Source organism: Quercus suber, unplaced genomic scaffold (genome assembly GCF_002906115.3).
Source record: "Quercus suber isolate HL8 unplaced genomic scaffold, Cork oak 2.0 scaffold_337, whole genome shotgun sequence".
Classification (NCBI taxonomy): Eukaryota; Viridiplantae; Streptophyta; class Magnoliopsida; order Fagales; family Fagaceae; genus Quercus; species Quercus suber.
Window position 1 is genome coordinate 799616 of NW_027069789.1, and position 13897 is coordinate 813512.

Genomic DNA, 13897 nt, shown 5'->3' on the forward strand with positions numbered 1-13897 from the left:
AGTGATCCTAGCTGGTATGAATGCTGTCAAACTTGGCAGAGAGTACATCAAGCTGGTCCTGCATTGCTGTCATCCTCTCAGTTTGCTGATTCTGAACATCGCGAATTGTATCAAGTCTCTCCAGGATGATCTGATGGGTATCAGGAGGTACAGGTGATGAGGTAGAAGGTCTGCTCCTCTTGACTCTTACTCTAGGTGTGGAAACTGGTCCTGCACCTTTTGCTTCAATCTCCATAGGATCACCTTCTTCGTGGACACCCTCTTCTTCTTCACCTGGAAGACGACTCTGTATCCGTATGAGAGTAAATTTGTTGATGGCTGATAGAGGAGGCATGGGACTGATATCTTGTGGGATTGCAACACCCTTTTCTTTGAAAATTCTCATTAGAAGACTTGGAAACACCAGCTTGGGCCTAGAGGTGGTTTTAGATTCATCCATTATAGTATCAAAAATGTGGGAACTGATGTCAATAAATGTGTTTTCCTTAAGTTCCCTAAGAAAGATAGCTCTGGCATTTGTCAATGTAGTCATCTTCCTTATAGGGTACAGATTGTACATCATTATTGTTGTTAGACACCTCATGTCTTTAGGAAAGTCAGAAGTGTTGAGACATCTCTTTTCTAAAACCCCACCAATCCTTTTCTGGACAGCTTCTAGAGAAACCATTCTGTCCTTGTAGTTAGTGAATTCATACTCATCTACCCCTTCAGCCCTAAAACCTTATCAATGTCATGAGCATCTAAGGTAAACTCCTTTCTCCTCACCAAACAATTCAACTCATCCTCCTTTATCACAACATTTGCATAGAATTCTCTGATTAGTGGTTCACACACTAAAGGTAAGTCACCCAGAAGTTTCTCCCAGCCTCTTCCTTCAAAGCATTTTGGAATGAATGTATCCCTCAAGTCATGTAAATCCACAAATCTCTCCTGGATAATTGTTCCCTTGACGAAGGAATCTCTGTATCTCTCAAAATGCTTGATTGCCTAAACAGGTTGTTGTCCATTTTCAATCTTTTATCAGCCTTCTTAGCAGGAGTTTTCTTCTTTGAAGGAGATGCAGCCACCTGTTAAACAATCAGAAAAGGCCACAACAAGACATAGCACATAGAGGGGAAATGCACACACATTAGTCACAAGTTAGTTACACATTGATAAGCAGATTGACCAGACACAAACACAGACTAGGCACATTTGATAACCAAACATTGGATATAACAAGTTCACCAAGTTTAGCCTGAAGAATTCAAACAAATTCAGAGCAAGACCCATTTGAATGAATAGAGTAGGAAAACATACATGCAGCAACAACTACAAGATATGGTGAATTAAACAACAACGAATAGCCATAATCCCCAAAAATAAAAAAACATAACCAAACAGATAAATGTAGGACAACAATACAAGATAGCAGACACATCCACACCCATATGCCCAAATATAAACATGCTAATATCAATGTTCAGACAAAGGAAAAATGACCTGAAGTAAGCAACAGATCCTAAACAATCATTGCAGCTAGAGCAAGTAACATCACACACACCCAATCTCAAGAAAATACGCAAACCCATATTCGAACACCTCAAACACAACCTAACAACACAACATTCAGAATCAAGAGAACAACAGTGAAATCATAATGAATGAAGTGAAGACAAGAAAACCCATACATTTTTCTTGATATTTGATGAAGACATGATGCAGAAATTTAGAGCTTTTTCAAAGAAACACGGAGTGTTGAGAGAGAGTTTTTGAGAAGAAGATGAACAGACACTGAACTTCGAGGGAAAAACTGAAAAAACATTTTTAAAATTTGCCTTTAAAAACACAAAACACGCGTTTTTCGCGACTAAACCAAGTCGCCAGGTCAACTCGCGAAACACTGTGAAGGTAAGATTCTAGAAAAATCTTTTAAGTGTTTTTCGCGGCTGGAAGGTTTACCCGCGAAGTAGTCGCGATCTGAGTCACGAAAATTTCTGAGTAACCCTCGCGATTGGACATTATACCCGCGAACAAGCCGCCAAAATGAGTCATGAATAGTGCAAAACACAAATTTTGGAAAAATTTTCTAAGTCTTTTTCGCGACTAGAGTACTGACTCGCCGGTAAGCTGCGAAAAATCTCTGAACGATCTCGCCACTGGGGCTTGCGACTGGGTCAACCTGCGACTTAGTCGCCAAAACAGGGTAACACTGTTTTTGAAAAAAAATTGACATTTTTGTAAAAGCAAAGTACTTTCCAAAAACATAACAAAATACTCAAAAATCTTTTTGTGTTTGATCAACAAAGATTGAGCATGTGAAACCACATTAAATCAAGTACAATCACCAAATGAATATGGCATTCGTTGAACATAGACTTGTGTCTTGTGTGTGGAAATAAAAAATGAGATAGTCCTTAGTCCAATGTGAAGCTTCAATGATCAATTCAATCAAGGCATACACAACTAGCACTAGATAATGTGACCTATCTTAATTATAGAAACACGCATATATGACCTCCCACAAGTACTTGATAACAATACTTTGAAGTTTTTCATTTGGCTCCATATTCAACATATCATTTGCTAATTTTGAGCAAAGATAATCTCATTGTGAGATAGATGCCTGAAATTTTTGATATTTCAATTAATGAGTTAGCCTTTGGCTTTTTGGGCATCTTTTATACATTTTATTTTGGTTGCTTTCCCTTTTTTCTAGTCAAATACTAGTATGTGCGACAGGCTATTGCAGCTCTATATCTCTTTTCATTTGGAGATTTACATTTAGAGAGCTCTTTTAAAGCATAAAAATAAAAAGTGGGAAGATATATAGGCATGAGTCTATGCATGTCTCAAGATCAACAAAACCATTCACTAATCATGCATGACAAGGTTGAAGATCTATTTACAACAATCACATAGATTTTAGAATTTCTTCCACAATGATATGAGTGCATGAGAGACAAGCTAAGCTCGTTAAATGCACAAAGCCATTGGTACAAAGGTACAAGGCTAAACATGCTTTAAGACAAAACTCAACAAAGTGATCAAACTTTTTGGATTTTTCAACTTTTTATGTGTTTTTGGATTTTTGACACGAAAGCAGTAGAAGAATGATCAAAAACAAGAAACATGTAAAAGTATTTTAAACACAAACAAACCACAAATTAAACAGATACTCAAAAACACAACGCAAATAACCAATCATATCCACAAAGCATAGGAAGAATTGATGCATGAACATGTTATAATGCTTATGCATGAGTACCCTTTGTCACCCACACGTCACGTGCGTTTGGGGTGATATCCTTGACGGATTGGGTGCGAGAATTAGGACTATCAAACCTTCGTGTGAAGCTTTCAACGTAGTTGGTGAAGGCACCGATCATTTTCATCACGTCCGTCATTCCTGGATCATTGTTTTGACTTCTTGGTTTCTCACCACCCTAAGACCTCTTGTCATTCCTTCTTCCTCGTGACCGAGGTGTGCTTGCATTGTTGTCTGCTCTCAGCTTTTGACAGTTTGGTCTAGTATGCCCTCGCAGTCCACAATAGTGACACACATACTCTGTTCTAGGACCCCGCTGTGGTCTTGAGAGAGATCTTGTTCTAGCTTCGTGTCTGCCCATATATTGATTTCGGGGCTTATTCACCATCCGTTGCTCACTCACATTCTTCTTCTCAGCCTTAACATTCTCAGGGATGGTTTCTTCTATAATAGGCTCTATGGCCTTCACAAATTTCACTTCTTTGGTAGCTTTGACTGATGAGCTACTTCCTCCGGTATAACCTAATCCAAACTTATCTGAGAAATGTTTTTGAGACGAGATAACATCTTCCAGCTTTCTGGAGGAGAACCTTTCTATCTTGGCTTGCGCTTGCACCATCTTTTGCTCAAGGAATCTTACTTTGGTATAAGCTTCCGATAACTCTCCATTTAGTGTCTCAATCTCACATTTAGCTTCTTTATATCTAGCTAGTAGATTCTTGTAGTCCTCTTCAGCCCTTTTCATCTTCTTCACAGCCGCCTTTGCAACCCTTGCATACTCACCTGATTTCTCAATGAGTAAAATGTAATTCTCTTGAAGACTCAATGTACCTTCATCCTCTTCAGCTTCCGATTCTTCAACAACTCCAATAGACTCCAAATCAGAACGCTCACCAAGCTCCTTCACAAGTGTATCCAAGTCATCTGAGGATTCCACATTAGCAATGGTCATGAATGCCGAGAAATTTCCTTCTCCATCACAGCTCTCGTTAGAATCAGAATTTGATGAGTCCGAATCACTTAAAGTAGTGGCATAAGCCTTTCCCTTCGACTTCAAGTAATTTGGACTTTCCTTTTTAAAATGCCCATACCCGTTACATTCAAAACATGTAATTCCTTCTGAGGATTGGAAATCTTTACCATCTTTTCTTCGAAATTCTTTCTTCTCTTTTCTGGCACTCTGGAATTTTCCTCTATTCTTGAGCTTTAGGAATTTCTGGAAGTTCTTAACAAGATACGCCACATCTTTATTTCCCGTATCCTCTTCTGAAGAGTCATGAGACACTATCCTCTCATCAATTGTCTTAAGAGCAAGGGATTTACTCTTCTTTGCTGAAGGAAGGGACAACTCATATGTCTGTAGAGAACCGACCAACTCTTGAACCTTGATTTCGTCAAGATCTTTGCTCTCTTCAATGGCTGTAACTTTGGCACGAAAACTTTCTGGTAGTGACCGAAGGATTTTCCTTACAACTTTAGACTCCTCCGTCTTTTCTCCCAAATTAAATTTGCCGACGACCACCTCGTTTAACTTACTATAAAAAGAGTCAAAAGACTCATCCTCATCCATCCTTAGCTGCTCAAAGCGAGTGGTCAACATCTGAAGTTTGGTGTCTTTCACCTTCTTGGTTCCTTCATAAGTCGTCTCCAGAATCTCCCATGCTTCCTTAGCAACAGTAATATGTGAAATCCTATGAAATTCTTCTGGAGAGATACCACAGAAAATGGCGTTCAATGCTTTACTGTTTGCATTAGCTGCCGCGAGGACTTCCTTGTCCCAAGTGGATTTGGCATCCTCTGGCTTTGTCCAACCTATATCAACTGCATCCCACACAGCCTCATCCATAGAACACAAAAACGCCCTCATTCGGACTTTCCAAAATGCATAATTATTACCATCAAAAAATGGTGGAACATTAAGAGATTGAGACCTATCCATTTCAACAAGGGGTCAAGGATCACACACAGGTATTAAAACCACAACAAATGTACCCGCTCTGATACCAATTGAAAGTTCAAAATGGGTATGAAACACCCTTGAACGTTTAGACCCCAAAATACAAAATTACCAATTCAAGCTTTATATCAAACAATTAGTGTGTGGAATATGATACCAAGCTTATAACAGAATTAATAAAATAATCTAAGCCAAATATAAACACATCCACAGCAGTAAATATAAGGCAAAGATAAAGGAAAGAGAGATGCAAATACACGGACAACACACGATGTGTTATCGAAGAGGAAACTGAAGTCCTTGGCGTAAAACCTCTCCGCCACCCTTCAAGCGGTGATAAAATCCACTAAAGAATATAGTTGGGATACATGAACAGCAGAAGACCCTCCAAGCCTAATCTACCCAAGTACCTAAGCCCTCCAAGCTTCTTGCTCCAACGAGGTTACGCCGAACCTATTTCTTCTTTAGCTTCCCGAATTCCGCTACTTGACCATAGCATCGACCAATGTATATTGGTTTCTTTCCAAACTGCTTCCCTAAGCACCAAATGGACATTCTCACAGACGTGGGTGTGGTGAGATAAGGATTTGGTAAAAGACCTCTCAAGGGTATGACAATGGAGAGGAAGAGAGTAGAGGAATTTGTAGAGTCTCTAAGGTAAAGATTGGGGATGAGGCAATCTTGTATTTCTCTAGGGTTTTCTCTCACAAAATTCTCTCTGGAAGCTCTCTCAATATGATGGGTATAAGGGTGTATTTATAGTAGGGTGAGAAGGGAATGCAAAACGTCAGTTTTTGCCAAACAGGGTAATTTGGCGACTTGGTCTCGCGGCTTGTCCAAGTCGCGAGTTCCAATCGCGACGTAACGGCCTGGCCAGCCTGGACCTTTTGTCCTGTAGCATGACAGCTGGCGCGACCCTTCAGCTTCCCAGTGAGCCTCTCACGTGACTCATTTTAGCAGCTTGCCAGTCGCGATCCACCCGCGAGCTCTAGCCACGAATCTCTGTTTTTCTTGCACACTCTTGAGCTTTTCTTCACTTCTTCTCACACACTACCCTTACATTTTTCCCACCTAAGTACAGGGTTACTAAGTGCTAAATTACAAGCAAATTGGTCATGGAATAAAGCCAATTAGATGGTTGATTAAATTCAACCTTACAGTGGGTATCTTGAATTTGATATTGTGGAAAGGTGTGTAGATATATTTGCTAGGAAATTAACAAACTTTTGGTATCATTCTCTCTTTTTCAAAATCTTGAGGGCACCCATAATGGCTGAAATGTTCAATTGTACTAGTTGATAACTTCTTGCTTTGGAGATGATGATGAAGAATAAAATGTATCAAAACTTTTGACTCTTGGACAGATTTGATCTTTATACAAATTGTGGTTGTTGATATCTTTTCTCTTAAACAATAATTGACATATCGGCTGTTTGTATGCGGCCCTTAATCTGTTAATTTGTAGGTTTGAGTTTAGAGATCAAAGAAAGTGTAATCGTAGCAATATATCACTTTTGCTATATATCTATATCATAGTGTATCATCTCAACAATTGTGAGTGTAATTGTAGCAATATATAAATATATAAATATATATTTTGTGCATGATTGTGGTTTTTTTATAAATAAAATAAAATCTTATTTTGAGGGTCAAGATACCCCTTAAATAATTTTATTTATCAAGGGTTGTAAATATAACTCTTTTAAACCTTAGTAAAAGGTTATTTAAGGGTCTCTTGATACTCAAAATGAGATTAGAGCACTTGTTTTGAGGGCCAAAAAGACCTTCAAAATTTCCTTTTCGACGGTATATGTTTCGAAGGTTATCAAGGGGCAATTGGATTCTTAAAATAATTTTTTTCAAGGTTTTTTAATACTTTTTTTAAGGGTTTGGACCCTTGAAAAAGGTCAGATTTGTTGCGTACATCCTCCCCAATCTCTATATATATATATATATATATATATTAATTTATACACACACTAGCTCACATTGCCTTTCATTCGGTCAGTCCAAAATTTCTCTCTTCAAAGTCTCCAGGGGAAAGTATCATTTGATTAAAGAAAACACCAAACCTGGAAGAAGATTCTTCCAGGGTCACCATGCCCCCAACATTGCCTAAGGCTTTCTCGGCTCGGCTATTGGAAACCAACACCAGTATTTTAATGGATACCAAACCCGAAATATTACTCCAGTTTTTAATCGGGCACCCCAAGATATATATCAAATGTACACTCATGTTATGCACTCATGTTATGTACCAATTGATTCTCAAAAAAAAAAAAAAAAAATGTTATGTACCAATTAATAATAGGCTGAACATTTCAAGGGAGAAAACAATTATTACCTGAAATAGAATAAAAAAGCTTATGATTTAAAAAAAAGCAGGATTGAAGATTAATCTCTTCACAACAATCAATATCTATATATTATTATTATTATTATTATTATTATTATTATCATATACTATATATAATAGTAGAAGCTGAAAGAAAGTTGATTCCTATAATTAAGGAGATGTTGACACGTTTAAATAAAAAAGCGATACCTTATATTAGTTGCCAATGCTACAACACGGACGAAATGGGTAATTAGCCATAATTACCCAACTATATAGTTAGTTGGCCTGGTTCAGAAACTATATTATTTAATAGCATCTCGAGTCTCAGAGACTCGAATTGCGCGCTCACACCTCGACTCTTTGATGCTCGGTTTTCATAGTTTGAGCTGGCGTGGTTCCACGTGGCGTCCACATGGAACTCGAGTTTCTGAGACTCGAGTTCCACGTAGACGCCATCTGGCGCTGACGTGGTCGTCCACGTGGCGATGACATGGAACTCGATTCTCTGAAAATCGAGTTTTAATAGGGCTTTTTCAAATTAAACACCTAGCTCACAGTCAGTCTCCACTCTCACTGACTCTCTCTCGTCTTCTCTCACACACCGTTTCTCTATCGTCCACCTCACCTCAGCCTCACCTCAGCCACTCTCTCTCCCTCACTCACTCACCGTTTCTATGTCGCCCACCGAAGATTAGCCTCACCTCAGCCACTGTCTCTCCATCACTCACTGACCGCATTCTCTCCCTCATCGTCTTCTCTGGCTCGCCGTGTTCTCTGTCGCGCACTGAAGCTGAACCTCACGTCAGCCCCTCACTCTCCCTCACTCACTCACCGTCTCCTCTCCACTCTCGCTCACTCTACTCGGTCTCACAAAACTGAACAAAAAGGTGAGTTGCTTTTTATGGTTTGTGGGTTTGATGATTTTTGTTTTTTTGTGGGTTTTGTTTTTGTTTTTCAGTTTGATGGTTTGTGGGTTTGATGATTTTTGTGTTTTTGTGGGTTTTGTTTTTGTTTTTCAGTTTGATGGTTTGTGGGTTTGATGATTTTTGTTTTTCAATTTGTTTTTTTGTGGGTTTGAAGTTTATTGCATTTTGCTGTAACAGAGATTGATAGAAATTGATAAAATGGGCTTTAACAGAGTTAATGTCTTGAAGAGGTATGATTTATTTAGACAACAAATGAACTAATGAACCAATATGAGTAACAGTTAGGCTGATTAATAAGGAATCATAACAAACTTTGGTAACCATACTAAACGTTATTGAACAAAATAATCCTCACCTGCAAGAATCTGTTGTACTTTGATATGCTAGATTCACAACAGTCCAATATGAATTGCAGTGCTTAAGAGGTAATTGGCCTAACCCACTTGACAACTAAACATCCTGAGATTAAACATGCATTTGGGTCTGATATGGACTAACCAAGTGGCATTAAACAAATTATACTTCATTTGGAAATGGAAAAAACAATCAATACCAACTGGGCAAGAGTTTATCGTATGTATATGCTTGCTGCAAATGACAGATGCTTTGTGGACCATATAACAACTATGTTGTTTGCATGTGTAATTTACCAATAAAAAAGAAGCTATAAGCATGTGTGTATAATATTGTAATGTGCACTTTTTTATTCTATTAAAAGAAGCAGATAAAAGACTCAACCCAATTTGGTGTAATAGTTTTGTGACACTTTAGTTATAGAAGCAGGAGGTTTTTGGTGTTCTGTTTTGTAAATGTGGTTATGGGGGATTGATTTTGAATGAGATGGATAGTTATGATGAGCTTCTGAGCTCACAGTTTTTTTATGTGGAAAACTTGCAGTTTTGGGAGAATGTGGCAGCTTGGGTATGCTTTTATGATCGAAAAGACCTTTTTAATCTCAGGATTAATTGTTACTGAAATGCATGTTTAATTGTTAAACATTTGATAGTCCAATACATATCTTTCCAAGTCGAGCTTCTGAAATGCATGTTTACTGAAATGCATGTTTAAAACTTGGACATATCTTGGTAACAATCAAACTTCATTTGGGTAACAAACTGGGCAAGAGTTTATCGTAGCAGCTTGGGTACTGAAAATGATTGTGAGGGGCATTAAACCGATCCCACAAATCAGGTTTTCCGGCAACATAATCCCATTAGGTGAGTCCCACTGCCATTAGCATCCCTTTTAGTACTTGAGCTAATCCCTCATTTTTTTTTTCGTCCATGAAGCTTAGGAAATGCTTGAGAATGACTAAACTAAAGAAAGATTTTTTTTTTTTTTTTTTTTTTAAGGACTGGAAACTTTGCCATTGACCTATAAGGCACTTACCCTGATAATTCATACTTCCTCAGAGCTTCCAGCTTCTCCTTATAACATTTGTCTGATTTTTTAAGTGACAGTGACAATTCAACTAAATCACTTGGGTTGGTACCCTCTTTCGGCACAAATCCGTATGATAGCAATAGCTCTCCATTAGACTTCTTGCCATATGAAATGAAAACCTGCGGAATGTGATAGAAGGATTCAAACATATGGTTCTTGCTTTAGATGGCATATATCAACTAGTCATGTACCTCATCATTGGAGATGGGAACCGAGGCATGGACAAGGTTTCCAACTGTCTCCAATTTTCTGTACAATTCATCTTTAAGTTCCTGAAATTGAGCTTCTTTCTTTGCTATCAATTTCTTGTTCTCTTTCATATTCTTTATCGTTTCAATTGCATCTTCTCCTGCTTTTTGAATTAGATGAGATACTCAATTTCACAACAAAAAACTAGAAATAATGGGGATTTAGAATGATATTTTTCATGCCATGTTGGGTCTGATATGGACTAACCAAGTCCCTATTTTTGTTCTTTGCTCGATAAACAAGCAAACACAATAGCTTAGAACATTGTTTCACATAGTTCCTATGTTTGAAGTTTGAACAGAAAAAGGTCATGATCAGCATACAAACATATATGCCCAAATCTCACTGTCCATTTTTCATCACTTTGAACAATTCTTCTGTGGCCCTCATACGTTGCTTTTAGACTTTAGTGCTGTGTACATCAACCATGTACAGAACATCAACTTCTCTCAATTATACAATCAGATCCTACCAAAATGTTTTGCTAACGTGGACCAATCATACCCTCTGTCTATTTTCATCATGGCCCTCTCCATTTCCTACCAATACCATATGGGCTTATTGGGCAGAGAAACTTCCTGCCCCAATTATATTGTAAATTTGTAATAGGACAATAGGCTCATAGGTTTTTGTAAACTATGTGATTAGAACTTTCCCCTTATATTTAATTAATGTTTAGCTTGTGATCTGAGGCTATTTGTAATTGTTAAATCAGTTTACACTCTCTGCATTTGACTATGAGGTTTTGGCATTCACATTTTCCCTAATTGTTTAATTTATAATATTGATTTGGTGAGGATTTAGAACAATATTAGATTGGGAGGAACCAAATGCAAAGAAAATCTGGCTGTGAACTGTAAAGCATTTCGATTTTCAAATTGATTAAAAAAAAAAAAATTCAACTACTATAGACAATGCAATTCATATATACTGGACTTTAAGACCTATCATGTTTATTTTTTAATTTGCTTGGTCGCTGTTGATATCCTAATTTTATGGCTGTGTATAATTGTATAATGGTTGAAACCATAGGCTTTTGTACTTGGGACAGATGTACTTTGTTACCAAAAAGATCACTTAATAATTGTTTTATGCGGTCAGTCAACCACTTTAATTGCATGAGAAATGAAAGTTTTACTTTTGTGGTCATCCATTGTGCCATTCCTTTTTTCCTTAGGAAATTGAGCGAGCTTGGTCTCCATTAATTGGACAAGTTTGTCCAGTAGAAGAAAGCAAGTTCATCATATGCTAATCAATTCATCATATGCTCATCAATATCTATTACATGCTAACTGCTTACCTTTTTTGTGTAGTATGGCTGCTGCAAATGCTGCACGGATTAACCATGCAGATCCTGGACCCATTAACCGCCTGGTGTTGACACAGCAGCCCAACCATCGGTCCGAAGCTATTTGGAATGGGCAGGTAAAATGCAACACTAAATCTCTATGCAATATGTACATGCATTGAATTCATACAATGTACACGCTGCAGCTGTCAAATATTAATCCATGGATCTGTTTTGTACAGGATCCAGGGACCCTTACCTGCCGCAGCCGTAGTTCAGAGTTCTCCAATCGAGAGCCAATGGTGGACGACTGAGTCGTTAACATCATTAAGGCACTTGGTTTGGAGGGACTCCTCTGGATCCCAGGTAGAGAGATTGACCATGGGTTGATAACGGCCTTAGTGGAGAGATGGCGACCTGAGACGCACACCTTCCACATGCCACATGGTGAGGTCAGCATCACATTGCAGGATGTTGAGGTTCTTCTTGGGCTTCCTGTCGATGGTGAAGCTATAACAGGGAGCACGCAGAAAATTTGGATAGATGTGTGCCGGGATTTCCTTGGGTTTATACCTATAACTCAAGACCAGCATAAGCAATTAGATGGGCAGAGGATTCTGATCAGTCGACTTTTGGAGCAAGTTGTTGGTCCATTGCCGGCTAATGCTAAAGAGGATGACTTGCATAAGTACACACGATGCTACATCCTAGCGCTATTGGGGACACAATATTTGGGGACAAATCCGGCGATAGGGTGCATCTAATGTGGGTACAGCAGTTGGAAGATCTTCGCAACCCATGTATGTACAGTTGGGGAAGTGCTTGCCCTGCATGGTTGTATCGAGAATTATGCAAGGCAAGCGATAAGGGCACCAGTCAGATCGGTGGGTGCTTACTATTGGTCCAGTTTTGGGCATGGGCCAGGTTCCCCTATTTGTGCCCGGCGGTTGAGCGTGGCCCGCCAGTGGGTGCTTACGGTCCTCCAGTGCGTGCTCCACTGGCCCTGAAGTAAGTCTTTCTTGAATCCCATCCCCACTCCCTTTATTTTGGACACACTACATTCTCTCTTCCAAAACCCACTCCACCTGGTTTTTAACACTTTGTTTATGTCACTTTGGTGAATTTTTTTTTTTGGTGGACTGGGCAACTAATTGTTTTTTATACAGGCATTTTTGGGCAACCCTTGATGAATTGAAAAATGTTTGAAGAGTCCATTATTGCTGTGAAAATGTGCTTGGGTGTGAAAAAATAGTATTTTTAATATTGTTACGTGATAACTAATAACTTCTACAACTTTGTTTGAATTTTATAGGACATTGTATAAGAACATTGCACAATTGCCCTAGTAGGCATTGTTACAAATGTGGCCTAGGAATTATAAATGGTAGGAATGGCTAGCTTAAGTATATCCATTACCATAAATTTACAAAAAATAGTATAAACAAATTCCAATTACAAAATGAATTGAAATCATATCTTAGAAATATGATAGATGAATATGTATACCTAGGCCATGGCATAGAAACCAAGGGTAATGATGCTGCACGCCTTGCTGCCTCATGTGATCCCTCCACCAAAAGTTTTCCTCAAGTTCCTACAAAACATTAGCTGATACACTTAATATATTGCTTACTAACAAAAGAGCACGTGGATGATTGAGTTTACAAGCTAGTGTCTTGGTGTGTTACGTGTTTGTCAGTGTACATATATATGATAGAAGCCAAACCTTCAACATGGGAGCCAGCCACCATCCCCCAACAATTGATAGGAGCTTTTGAAATATTCACAAGGCCAATGAGATAATGAAAGTGGCATGTATGTAAAAGATTTGATTAAAAAACAAACATATGGTTTTAGGTTCGTTCCACACTAGGTTGGTTCAAATCAAATCAAAATGTCTCTAATTTTGTGATTGTTATGTGCCTTGTATGTGCTCTGTTTTTTATAAGGACTGTTGAAGTTCTAATGATATTATTAATTGAGTAAATATCAATAAGATTATCTTATTTGTTATATGTGATTACATTTTAGATTTAATCATAACATTATCTTAGTACGAAAGTTGTAGAAATTGATCTATTGTTCTTGATTGTGCTAGGTGGTTGTGGGTCCCAAACAAGAAAAATAGGCCCGCCCACATCTTCAGGGACAGGTATCGCGAGCAACTAGCTTCAATGTTGCCAGGCCAGGTATGAAAATGCCTTGTTTTACATGTTTACGAACAATCTTATAGGTTTGGTAAATTTTGAAATATAAAGCCTAATGTGTTGTGTATTTGTTTTTTGGCTGTTGCAGGTGTCATAACATTATCTTAGTACGAAAGTTGTAGAAATTGATCTATTGTTCTTGATTGTGCTAGGTGGTTGTGGGTCCCAAACAAGAAAAATAGGCCCGCCCACATCTTCAGGGACAGGTATCGCGAGCAACTAGCTTCAATGTTGCCAGGCCA

General features: G+C 38.3%; 1 long non-coding RNA gene across 1 annotated transcript; it reads left to right on the forward strand.

Annotated features, from left to right (window-relative positions):
- The first annotated feature begins 8122 nt into the window (after positions 1-8122).
- Positions 8123-13633, forward strand: LOC136061644 (uncharacterized). The gene is made up of 4 exons (XR_010623480.1): positions 8123-8429; positions 11474-11585; positions 11691-12456; positions 13547-13633. It is a non-coding gene; the product is annotated as an uncharacterized LOC136061644 (long non-coding RNA).
- The last annotated feature ends 264 nt before the right edge of the window (positions 13634-13897 follow it).